Here is a 14,399-nt window from a genome sequence, read left to right as displayed (position 1 = left end):
ACGTCTCTAGTGTAATCACCGTGCATCAGGTACATATGACAACGTCTCTAGTGTAATCACCGTGCATCAGGTACATATGACAACGTCTCTAGTGTAATCACCGTGCACCAGGTACACATGACAACGTCTCTAGTGTAATCACCGTGCACCAGGTACACATGACAACGTCTCTAGTGTAATCACCGTGCACCAGGTACACATGACAACGTCTCCAGTGTAATCACCGTGCACCAGGTACATATGACAACGTCTCAAGTGTAATCACCGTGCACCAGGTACATATGACAACGTCTCTAGTGTAATCACCGTGCACCAGGTACACATGACAACGTCTCTAGTGTAATCACCGTGCACCAGGTACACATGACAACGTCTCTAGTGTAATCACCGTGCACCAGGTACATATGACAACGTCTCTAGTGTAATCACCGTGCATCAGGTACATATGACAACGTCTCCAGTGTAATCACCGTGCACCAGGTACATATGACAACGTCTCAAGTGTAATCACCGTGCACCAGGTACACATGACAACGTCTCCAGTGTAATCACCGTGCATCAGGTACATATGACAACGTCTCTAGTGTAATCACCGTGCACCAGGTACATATGACAACGTCTCTAGTGTAATCACCGTGCACCAGGTACACATGACAACGTCTCTGCTGTAATCACCGTGCATCAGGTACATATGACAACGTCTCTAGTGTAATCACCGTGCACCAGGTACATATGACAACGTCTCTAGTGTAATCACCGTGCACCAGGTACATATGACAACGTCTCTGCTGTAATCACCGTGCATCAGGTACATATGACAACGTCTCTAGTGTAATCACCGTGCATCAGGTACATATGACAACGTCTCTAGTGTAATCACCGTGCATCAGGTACACATGACAACGTCTCTAGTGTAATCACCGTGCACCAGGTACACATGACACTGTCTCTAGTGTAATCACCGTGCACCAGGTACACATGACAACGTCTCTAGTGTAATCACCGTGCACCAGGTACATATGACAACGTCTCTGCTGTAATCACCGTGCACCAGGTACATATGACAACGTCTCTAGTGTAATCACCGTGCACCAGGTACATATGACAACGTCTCTAGTGTAATCACAGTGCACCAGGTACACATGACAACGTCTCTAGTGTAATCACCGTGCACCAGGTACATATGACAACGTCTCTGCTGTAATCACCGTGCACCAGGTACATATGACAACGTCTCTAGTGTAATCACCGTGCATCAGGTACATATGACAACGTCTCTAGTGTAATCACCGTGCATCAGGTACACATGACAACGTCTCTAGTGTAATCACCGTGCACCAGGTACACATGACACTGTCTCTAGTGTAATCACCGTGCATCAGGTACATATGACAACGTCTCTAGTGTAATCACCGTGCATCAGGTACACATGACAACGTCTCTAGTGTAATCACCGTGCACCAGGTACACATGACACTGTCTCTAGTGTAATCACCGTGCACCAGGTACACATGACAACGTCTCTAGTGTAATCACCGTGCACCAGGTACATATGACAACGTCTCTGCTGTAATCACCGTGCACCAGGTACATATGACAACGTCTCTAGTGTAATCACCGTGCACCAGGTACATATGACAACGTCTCTAGTGTAATCACCGTGCATCAGGTACATATGACAACGTCTCTAGTGTAATCACCGTGCATCAGGTACATATGACAACGTCTCTAGTGTAATCACCGTGCACCAGGTACACATGACAACGTCTCCAGTGTAATCACCGTGCATCAGGTACATATGACAACGTCTCTAGTGTAATCACCGTGCACCAGGTACATATGACAACGTCTCTAGTGTAATCACCGTGCATCAGGTACACATGACAACGTCTCTAGTGTAATCACCGTGCATCAGGTACACATGACAACGTCTCTAGTGTAATCACCGTGCATCAGGTACACATGACAACGTCTCTAGTGTAATCACCGTGCACCAGGTACACATGACAACGTCTCTAGTGTAATCACCGTGCATCAGGTACACATGACAACGTCTCTAGTGTAATCACCGTGCACCAGGTACACATGACAACGTCTCTAGTGTAATCACCGTGCACCAGGTACACATGACACTGTCTCTAGTGTAATCACCGTGCACCAGGTACATATGACAACGTCTCTAGTGTAATCACCGTGCACCAGGTACATATGACAACGTCTCTAGTGTAATCACCGTGCATCAGGTACACATGACAACGTCTCTAGTGTAATCACCGTGCACCAGGTACACATGACAACGTCTCTAGTGTAATCACCGTGCATCAGGTACACATGACAACGTCTCTAGTGTAATCACCGTGCACCAGGTACACATGACAACGTCTCTAGTGTAATCACCGTGCACCAGGTACACATGACACTGTCTCTAGTGTAATCACCGTGCACCAGGTACATATGACAACGTCTCTAGTGTAATCACCGTGCACCAGGTACACATGACAACGTCTCTAGTGTAATCACCGTGCATCAGGTACACATGACAACGTCTCTAGTGTAATCACCGTGCACCAGGTACACATGACAACGTCTCTAGTGTAATCACCGTGCACCAGGTACACATGACACTGTCTCTAGTGTAATCACCGTGCACCAGGTACACATGACAACGTCTCTAGTGTAATCACCGTGCACCAGGTACACATGACACTGTCTCTAGTGTAATCACCGTGCACCAGGTACACATGACACTGTCTCTAGTGTAATCACCGTGCACCAGGTACATATGACAACGTCTCTAGTGTAATCACCGTGCACCAGGTACACATGACAACGTCTCTAGTGTAATCACCGTGCACCAGGTACACATGACAACGTCTCTAGTGTAATCACCGTGCACCAGGTACACATGACACTGTCTCTAGTGTAATCACCGTGCATCAGGTACACATGACAACGTCTCTAGTGTAATCACCGTGCACCAGGTACACATGACAACGTCTCTAGTGTAATCACCGTGCACCAGGTACACATGACACTGTCTCTAGTGTAATCACCGTGCACCAGGTACACACGACAACGTCTCTAGTGTAATCACCGTGCACCAGGTACACATGACACTGTCTCTAGTGTAATCACCGTGCACCAGGTACATATGACAACGTCTCTAGTGTAATCACCGTGCACCAGGTACACATGACAACGTCTCTAGTGTAATCACCGTGCACCAGGTACACATGACAACGTCTCTAGTGTAATCACCGTGCACCAGGTACACATGACACTGTCTCTAGTGTAATCACCGTGCATCAGGTACACATGACAACGTCTCTAGTGTAATCACCGTGCATCAGGTACACATGACAACGTCTCTAGTGTAATCACCGTGCACCAGGTACATATGACAACGTCTCTAGTGTAATCACCGTGCACCAGGTACACATGACAACGTCTCTAGTGTAATCACCGTGCATCAGGTACACATGACAACGTCTCTAGTGTAATCACCGTGCACCAGGTACACATGACAACGTCTCTAGTGTAATCACCGTGCACCAGGTACACATGACACTGTCTCTAGTGTAATCACCGTGCACCAGGTACATATGACAACGTCTCTAGTGTAATCACCGTGCACCAGGTACACATGACAACGTCTCTAGTGTAATCACCGTGCACCAGGTACACATGACAACGTCTCTAGTGTAATCACCGTGCACCAGGTACACATGACACTGTCTCTAGTGTAATCACCGTGCACCAGGTACACACGACAACGTCTCTAGTGTAATCACCGTGCACCAGGTACACATGACACTGTCTCTAGTGTAATCACCGTGCACCAGGTACATATGACAACGTCTCCAGTGTAATCACCGTGCACCAGGTACATATGACAACGTCTCTAGTGTAATCACCGTGCACCAGGTACACATGACAACGTCTCTAGTGTAATCACCGTGCACCAGGTACACATGACAACGTCTCTAGTGTAATCACCGTGCACCAGGTACACATGACACTGTCTCTAGTGTAATCACCGTGCATCAGGTACACATGACAACGTCTCTAGTGTAATCACCGTGCATCAGGTACATATGACAACGTCTCTAGTGTAATCACCGTGCATCAGGTACACATGACAACGTCTCTAGTGTAATCACCGTGCACCAGGTACACATGACACTGTCTCTAGTGTAATCACCGTGCACCAGGTACACATGACAACGTCTCTAGTGTAATCACCGTGCACCAGGTACATATGACAACGTCTCTGCTGTAATCACCGTGCACCAGGTACATATGACAACGTCTCTAGTGTAATCACCGTGCACCAGGTACACACGACAACGTCTCTAGTGTAATCACAGTGCACCAGGTACATATGACAACGTCTCTAGTGTAATCACCGTGCACCAGGTACACACGACAACGTCTCTAGTGTAATCACCGTGCATCAGGTACATATGACAACGTCTCTAGTGTAATCACCGTGCACCAGGTACACATGACAACGTCTCTAGTGTAATCACCGTGCACCAGGTACACATGACACTGTCTCCAGTGTAATCACCGTGCACCAGGTACACACGACAACGTCTCCGTGTGTAATCACCGTGCATCAGGTACATATGACAACGTCTCTAGTGTAATCACCGTGCACCAGGTACATATGACAACGTCTCTGCTGTAATCACCGTGCACCAGGTACATATGACAACGTCTCTAGTGTAATCACCGTGCACCAGGTACACATGACACTGTCTCTAGTGTAATCACCGTGCACCAGGTAGATATGACAACGTCTCTAGTGTAATCACCGTGCACCAGGTACACATGACAACGTCTCTAGTGTAATCACCGTGCACCAGGTACACATGACACTGTCTCTAGTGTAATCACCGTGCACCAGGTACATATGACAACGTCTCCAGTGTAATCACCGTGCACCAGGTACACACGACAACGTCTCCGTGTGTAATCACCGTGCATCAGGTACATATGACAACGTCTCTAGTGTAATCACCGTGCACCAGGTACACATGACAACGTCTCTAGTGTAATCACCGTGCACCAGGTACATATGACAACGTCTCTAGTGTAATCACCGTGCACCAGGTACATATGACAACGTCTCTAGTGTAATCACCGTGCATCAGGTACATATGACAACGTCTCTAGTGTAATCACCACCGTGCACCAGGTACACACGACAACGTCTCTAGTGTAATCACCGTGCACCAGGTACATATGACAACGTCTCCAGTGTAATCACAGTGCATCAGGTACATATGACAACGTCTCCAGTGTAATCACCACCGTGCACCAGGTACATATGACAACGTCTCTAGTGTAATCACCGTGCACCAGGTACATATGACAACGTCTCTAGTGTAATCACCGTGCACCAGGTACACATGACACTGTCTCTAGTGTAATCACCGTGCACCAGGTACACATGACAACGTCTCTAGTGTAATCACCGTGCACCAGGTACACATGACAACGTCTCTAGTGTAATCACCGTGCACCAGGTACATATGACAACGTCTCTAGTGTAATCACCACCGTGCACCAGGTACACACGACAACGTCTCTAGTGTAATCACCGTGCACCAGGTACATATGACAACGTCTCCAGTGTAATCACAGTGCATCAGGTACATATGACAACGTCTCCAGTGTAATCACCACCGTGCACCAGGTACATATGACAACGTCTCTAGTGTAATCACCGTGCATCAGGTACATATGACAACGTCTCCAGTGTAATCACCGTGCATCAGGTACATATGACAACGTCTCTAGTGTAATCACCGTGCACCAGGTACATATGACAACGTCTCTAGTGTAATCACCGTGCACCAGGTACATATGACAACGTCTCTAGTGTAATCACCGTGCATCAGGTACATATGACAACGTCTCTAGTGTAATCACCGTGCACCAGGTACATATGACAACGTCTCTAGTGTAATCACCGTGCACCAGGTACATATGACAACGTCTCTAGTGTAATCACCGTGCACCAGGTACACACGACAACGTCTCTAGTGTAATCACCACCGTGCACCAGGTACATATGACAACGTCTCTAGTGTAATCACCACCGTGCACCAGGTACACACGACAACGTCTCTAGTGTAATCACCACCGTGCACCAGGTACATATGACAACGTCTCTAGTGTAATCACCACCGTGCACCAGGTACATATGACAACGTCTCTAGTGTAATCACCACCGTGCACCAGGTACATATGACAACGTCTCTAGTGTAATCACCACCGTGCACCAGGTACATATGACAACGTCTCTAGTGTAATCACCACCGTGCACCAGGTACATATGACAACGTCTCTAGTGTAATCACCACCGTGCACCAGGTACATATGACAACGTCTCTAGTGTAATCACCACCGTGCACCAGGTACATATGACAACGTCTCTAGTGTAATCACCACCGTGCACCAGGTACATATGACAACGTCTCTAGTGTAATCACCGTGCACCAGGTACATATGACAACGTCTCCAGTGTAATCACCGTGCACCAGGTACACATGACAACGTCTCTGCTGTAATCACCGTGCATCAGGTACATATGACAACGTCTCTGCTGTAATCACCGTGCATCAGGTACATATGACAACGTCTCCAGTGTAATCACCGTGCACCAGGTACACCTGACACTGTCTCCGGTGTAATCACCGTGCACCAGGTACATATGACAACGTCTCCAGTGTAATCACCGTGCACCAGGTACATATGACAACGTCTCTAGTGTAATCACCGTGCACCAGGTACATATGACAACGTCTCCGTGTGTAATCACCGTGCATCAGGTACACATGACAACGTCTCTAGTGTAATCACCGTGCACCAGGTACACATGACAACGTCTCTAGTGTAATCACCGTGCACCAGGTACATATGACAACGTCTCTAGTGTAATCACCGTGCATCAGGTACACACGACAACGTCTCTAGTGTAATCACCGTGCATCAGGTACATATGACAACGTCTCTAGTGTAATCACCGTGCACCAGGTACATATGACAACGTCTCCGGTGTTATCACCGTGCACCAGGTACACATGACAACGTCTCCAGTGTAATCACCGTGCACCAGGTACATATGACAACGTCTCTAGTGTAATCACCGTGCATCAGGTACACATGACAACGTCTCCAGTGTAATCACCGTGCATCAGGTACATATGACAACGTCTCCAGTGTAATCACCGTGCACCAGGTACACATGACAACGTCTCTAGTGTAATCACCGTGCATCAGGTACATATGACAACGTCTCCAGTGTAATCACCGTGCACCAGGTACATATGACAACGTCTCCGTGTGTAATCACCGTGCACCAGGTACATATGACAACGTCTCTAGTGTAATCACCGTGCATCAGGTACATATGACAACGTCTCCAGTGTAATCACCGTGCATCAGGTACATATGACAACGTCTCCAGTGTAATCACCGTGCACCAGGTACACATGACAACGTCTCTAGTGTAATCACCGTGCATCAGGTACATATGACAACGTCTCCAGTGTAATCACCGTGCACCAGGTACATATGACAACGTCTCCGTGTGTAATCACCGTGCACCAGGTACATATGACAACGTCTCTAGTGTAATCACCGTGCATCAGGTACACATGACAACGTCTCCAGTGTAATCACCGTGCATCAGGTACATATGACAACGTCTCCAGTGTAATCACCGTGCACCAGGTACACATGACAACGTCTCTAGTGTAATCACCGTGCATCAGGTACATATGACAACGTCTCCAGTGTAATCACCGTGCACCAGGTACATATGACAACGTCTCCGTGTGTAATCACCGTGCATCAGGTACACATGACAACGTCTCTAGTGTAATCACCGTGCACCAGGTACACATGACAACGTCTCCGGTGTAATCACCGTGCACCAGGTACATATGACAACGTCTCCGGTGTAATCACCGTGCACCAGGTACATATGACAACGTCTCCGGTGTAATCACCGTGCACCAGGTACACATGACAACGTCTCTAGTGTAATCACCGTGCACCAGGTACATATGACAACGTCTCCGGTGTAATCACCGTGCACCAGGTACACATGACAACGTCTCTAGTGTAATCACCGTGCACCAGGTACACATGACAACGTCTCCAGTGTAATCACCGTGCACCAGGTACACACGACAACGTCTCCAGTGTAATCACCGTGCACCAGGTACATATGACAACGTCTCCAGTGTAATCACCGTGCATCAGGTACATATGACAACGTCTCTAGTGTAATCACCGTGCACCAGGTACACACGACAACGTCTCTAGTGTAATCACCGTGCACCAGGTACATATGACAACGTCTCCGGTGTAATCACCGTGCACCAGGTACATATGACAACGTCTCTAGTGTAATCACCGTGCACCAGGTACATATGACAACGTCTCCAGTGTAATCACCGTGCATCAGGTACACATGACAACGTCTCTAGTGTAATCACCGTGCACCAGGTACACACGACAACGTCTCCAGTGTAATCACCGTGCACCAGGTACATATGACAACGTCTCCGGTGTAATCACCGTGCATCAGGTACATATGACAACGTCTCTAGTGTAATCACCGTGCACCAGGTACATATGACAACGTCTCCAGTGTAATCACCGTGCATCAGGTACATATGACAACGTCTCCAGTGTAATCACCGTGCATCAGGTACACATGACAACGTCTCTAGTGTAATCACCGTGCACCAGGTACATATGACAACGTCTCTAGTGTAATCACCGTGCACCAGGTACACATGACAACGTCTCCGGTGTAATCACCGTGCACCAGGTACATATGACAACGTCTCCGGTGTAATCACCGTGCACCAGGTACACATGACAACGTCTCCGGTGTAATCACCGTGCACCAGGTACATATGACAACGTCTCCGGTGTAATCACCGTGCACCAGGTACATATGACAACGTCTCCGGTGTAATCACCGTGCACCAGGTACACATGACAACGTCTCCGTGTGTAATCACCGTGCACCAGGTACATATGACAACGTCTCCGGTGTAATCACCGTGCACCAGGTACATATGACAACGTCTCCGGTGTAATCACCGTGCACCAGGTACATATGACAACGTCTCCGGTGTAATCACCGTGCACCAGGTACACATGACAACGTCTCCGGTGTAATCACCGTGCACCAGGTACACATGACAACGTCTCCGGTGTAATCACCGTGCACCAGGTACATATGACAACGTCTCCGGTTTAATCACCGTGCACCAGGTACATATGACAACGTCTCTAGTGTAATCACAGTGCACCAGGTACACACGACAACGTCTCCGTGTGTAATCACCGTGCACCAGGTACATATGACAACGTCTCTAGTGTAATCACCGTGCATCAGGTACACACGACAACGTCTCTAGTGTAATCACCGTGCACCAGGTACATATGACAACGTCTCCGTGTGTAATCACCGTGCATCAGGTACACACGACAACGTCTCTAGTGTAATCACCGTGCACCAGGTACATATGACAACGTCTCTAGTGTAATCACCGTGCATCAGGTACACACGACAACGTCTCTAGTGTAATCACCGTGCATCAGGTACATATGACAACGTCTCCGTGTGTAATCACCGTGCATCAGGTACACATGACAACGTCTCTAGTGTAATCACAGTGCACCAGGTACACACGACAACGTCTCCGTGTGTAATCACCGTGCATCAGGTACATATGACAACGTCTCCGTGTGTAATCACCGTGCATCAGGTACACATGACAACGTCTCCATGTGTAATCACCGTGCATCAGGTACACATGACAACGTCTCCATGTGTAATCACCGTGCATCAGGTACACATGACAACGTCTCTAGTGTAATCACCGTGCACCAGGTACATATGACAACGTCTCTAGTGTAATCACCGTGCACCAGGTACATATGACAACGTCTCCGTGTGTAATCACCGTGCACCAGGTACATATGACAACGTCTCTAGTGTTATCACCGTGCACCAGGTACATATGACAACGTCTCTAGTGTAATCACCGTGCACCAGGTACACACGACAACGTCTCCAGTGTAATCACCGTGCACCAGGTACATATGACAACGTCTCCGGTGTAATCACCGTGCACCAGGTACATATGACAACGTCTCCAGTGTAATCACCGTGCACCAGGTACATATGACAACGTCTCTAGTGTAATCACCGTGCACCAGGTACATATGACAACGTCTCTAGTGTTATCACCGTGCATCAGGTACATATGACAACGTCTCTAGTGTTATCACCGTGCATCAGGTACATATGACAACGTCTCTAGTGTAATCACCGTGCATCAGGTACATATGACAACGTCTCTAGTGTAATCACCGTGCATCAGGTACATATGACAACGTCTCTAGTGTAATCACCGTGCACCAGGTACACATGACAACGTCTCCGTGTGTAATCACCGTGCATCAGGTACATATGACAACGTCTCTAGTGTAATCACCGTGCACCAGGTACATATGACAACGTCTCTAGTGTAATCACCGTGCACCAGGTACACATGACAACGTCTCTAGTGTAATCACCGTGCACCAGGTACATATGACACTGTCTCTAGTGTAATCACCGTGCACCAGGTACACATGACAACGTCTCTAGTGTAATCACCGTGCACCAGGTACACATGACAACGTCTCTAGTGTAATCACCGTGCACCAGGTACATATGACAACGTCTCTAGTGTAATCACCGTGCATCAGGTACATATGACAACGTCTCTAGTGTAATCACCGTGCATCAGGTACACACGACAACGTCTCTAGTGTAATCACAGTGCATCAGGTACATATGACAACGTCTCTAGTGTAATCACCGTGCATCAGGTACATATGACAACGTCTCTAGTGTAATCACCGTGCACCAGGTACATATGACAACGTCTCTAGTGTAATCACCGTGCACCAGGTACACATGACAACGTCTCTAGTGTAATCACCGTGCACCAGGTACACACGACAACGTCTCTAGTGTAATCACAGTGCATCAGGTACACATGACAACGTCTCCAGTGTAATCACCGTGCATCAGGTACATATGACAACGTCTCTAGTGTTATCACCGTGCATCAGGTACACATGACAACGTCTCTAGTGTAATCACCGTGCACCAGGTACATATGACAACGTCTCTAGTGTAATCACCGTGCACCAGGTACATATGACAACGTCTCCGTGTGTAATCACCGTGCACCAGGTACATATGACAACGTCTCTAGTGTAATCACCGTGCACCAGGTACATATGACAACGTCTCTAGTGTTATCACCGTGCATCAGGTACATATGACAACGTCTCTAGTGTAATCACCGTGCATCAGGTACATATGACAACGTCTCTAGTGTAATCACCGTGCATCAGGTACACATGACAACGTCTCCATGTGTAATCACAGTGCATCAGGTACACATGACAACGTCTCCATGTGTAATCACCGTGCATCAGGTACATATGACAACGTCTCCGTGTGTAATCACCGTGCATCAGGTACATATGACAACGTCTCCATGTGTAATCACCGTGCATCAGGTACACATGACAACGTCTCTAGTGTAATCACCGTGCATCAGGTACATATGACAACGTCTCTAGTGTAATCACCGTGCATCAGGTACACATGACAACGTCTCCAGTGTGTAATCACCATGCACCAGGTACATATGACAACGTCTCCAGTGTAATCACCGTGCATCAGGTACACATGACAACGTCTCTAGTGTAATCACCGTGCATCAGGTACATATGACAACGTCTCTAGTGTAATCACCGTGCATCAGGTACACATGACAACGTCTCTAGTGTAATCACCGTGCACCAGGTACACACGACAACGTCTCCAGTGTAATCACCGTGCACCAGGTACATATGACAACGTCTCCAGTGTAATCACCGTGCACCAGGTACACACGACAACATCTCCAGTGTAATCACCGTGCACCAGGTACATATGACAACGTCTCTAGTGTAATCACCGTGCACCAGGTACACACGACAACGTCTCTAGTGTAATCACCGTGCATCAGGTACATATGACAACGTCTCCGGTGTTATCACCGTGCACCAGGTACATATGACAACGTCTCTAGTGTAATCACCGTGCACCAGGTACACACGACAACGTCTCTAGTGTAATCACCGTGCATCGGGTACATATGACAACGTCTCCGGTGTTATCACCGTGCATCAGGTACACATGACAACGTCTCCGTGTGTAATCACCGTGCACCAGGTACATATGACAACGTCTCTAGTGTAATCACCGTGCATCAGGTACATATGACAACGTCTCCAGTGTAATCACCGTGCATCAGGTACACATGACAACGTCTCTAGTGTAATCACCGTGCATCAGGTACATATGACAACGTCTCTAGTGTAATCACCGTGCACCAGGTACACACGACAACGTCTCCAGTGTAATCACCGTGCACCAGGTACATATGACAACGTCTCTAGTGTAATCACCGTGCACCAGGTACATATGACAACGTCTCTAGTGTAATCACCGTGCACCAGGTACACACGACAACGTCTCCAGTGTAATCACCGTGCACCAGGTACATATGACAACGTCTCTAGTGTAATCACCGTGCACCAGGTACATATGACAACGTCTCCGGTGTTATCACCGTGCACCAGGTACACATGACAACGTCTCTAGTGTAATCACAGTGCACCAGGTACACACGACAACGTCTCCAGTGTAATCACCGTGCATCAGGTACACATGACAACGTCTCTAGTGTAATCACCGTGCACCAGGTACATATGACAACGTCTCCGTGTGTAATCACCGTGCACCAGGTACACACGACAACGTCTCCAGTGTAATCACCGTGCACCAGGTACATATGACAACGTCTCCAGTGTAATCACCGTGCACCAGGTACACATGACAACGTCTCTAGTGTAATCACCGTGCACCAGGTACATATGACAACGTCTCCGGTGTTATCACCGTGCATCAGGTACATATGACAACGTCTCCGTGTGTAATCACCGTGCACCAGGTACACACGACACAGTAGCACTGCATGTTGAAGCATGTACCGATTGCACTGACCACGACGCCATGGCGACCGGAGCGTCGCAGTAACAAGTTGATGGCGAGCGTTATTGCCCAACTGTGATGTAATCAAACTAAACCTGTTACCCCTGAAACTAATTTTAGACTAACCCAAGCATCCCCAGCTGTAGCGCGTTGGCATAGCGCTGAGGGGCTGATAGTGAACGACCTCGGGGGTGAAGCTGTGCGACTTGACCCCCCGTCCCCTCCCCCCTCAGATGCAGCACTCACCCACGCAGCTCCAGCCTTACACCCGCTCACTGGCCACTTTAGAGGGTCAGTCAAGGATTCCTGGTGGGTCGGCAGCCATCATGACGGGCTCATCCACGTAACACTTGAGGGGTAGGGCTCTCTACGTCGTTAAATCAGTAGATGTCTATTACGTAGACCGGGCCGGTCTGTCGCAATATGTGGAAGGTTTATGGAGGTTCTTTTATCAAGTCTTAATTCAGAGTGCATTTTGTTGTGCAATGGACAATATATGGACTCATTCTGTTTGCGTGCGTGAATACGTGCTAGCCCTCACATTGACGAACGATCGATAACAGCTCTTTGAAAGGATCTTTGAATACAGAAATCCGAATATTTTTCGAGAAAAATGCATTCAGCGCCACTGAATTCATTGCTGGCGTTAGTGTCTTCCTTTTGTATATTTTCGACTTAACACGGAAGCAGTGTAAAGACACACCTGTTGTGGGGCACGGTGGTAGTGGCGGAGTGTAAAGACACACCTGTTGTGGGGTACGGTGTTAGTGGCGGAGTGTAAAGACACACCTGTTGTGGGGTGCGGGGGTAGTGGCGCAGTGTAAAGACACACCTGTTGTGGGGTACGGTGTAAGTGGCGGAGTGTAAAGACACACCTGTTGTGGGGTACGGTGTTAGTGGCGGAGTGTAAAGACACACCTGTTGTGGGGCACGGTGTTAGTGGCGCAGTGTAAAGACACACCTGTTGTGGGGCACGGTGTTATTGGGGGGGGGGGGGGGGGGGAGGGGGCAGTGAGCTAAAACAGTGAGCCCCATTTGTTTGGGAGGAGTTTATAACGGTTAGACACATTTGTGTGGGAGGAGCTTATAACGGTTAGATACATTTGTATGGGAGGAGCTTATAACGGTTAGATACATTTGTATGGGAGGAGTTTATAACGGTTAGACACATTTGTCGGGAGGAGTTTATAACGGTTAGACACATTTGTATGGGAGGAGTTTATAACAGTTAGATACATTTGTATGGGAGGAGCTTATAACGGTT

At 48.1% G+C, this 14,399-nt stretch overlaps 1 protein-coding gene across 2 annotated transcripts in view; it reads right to left on the bottom strand.

Moving 5' to 3' along the window:
• Positions 1 to 13,595, bottom strand: part of LOC124127404 — a 48,909-nt gene extending 35,314 nt beyond the window's left edge. The window contains exon 1 of one of the 2 annotated variants that reach the window (XM_048381050.1): positions 13,382 to 13,595. The gene's annotated coding sequence lies outside the window, so the exon portion shown is untranslated. The remainder of the gene's footprint in view (positions 1 to 13,381) is intronic. The other variant, XM_048381051.1, reaches the window with a different exon arrangement.
• Between the last annotated feature and the right edge of the window lie 804 nt (positions 13,596 to 14,399).

The sequence above is a fragment of the Haliotis rufescens genome, unplaced genomic scaffold (assembly GCF_023055435.1).
Source record: "Haliotis rufescens isolate VD_foot unplaced genomic scaffold, xgHalRufe1.0.p SCAF_35, whole genome shotgun sequence".
NCBI classification, from domain to species: Eukaryota; Metazoa; Mollusca; class Gastropoda; order Lepetellida; family Haliotidae; genus Haliotis; species Haliotis rufescens.
The sequence above is the reverse complement of the archived record's forward strand: the minus strand, read 5'-3'. Positions and strand labels throughout refer to the sequence as shown.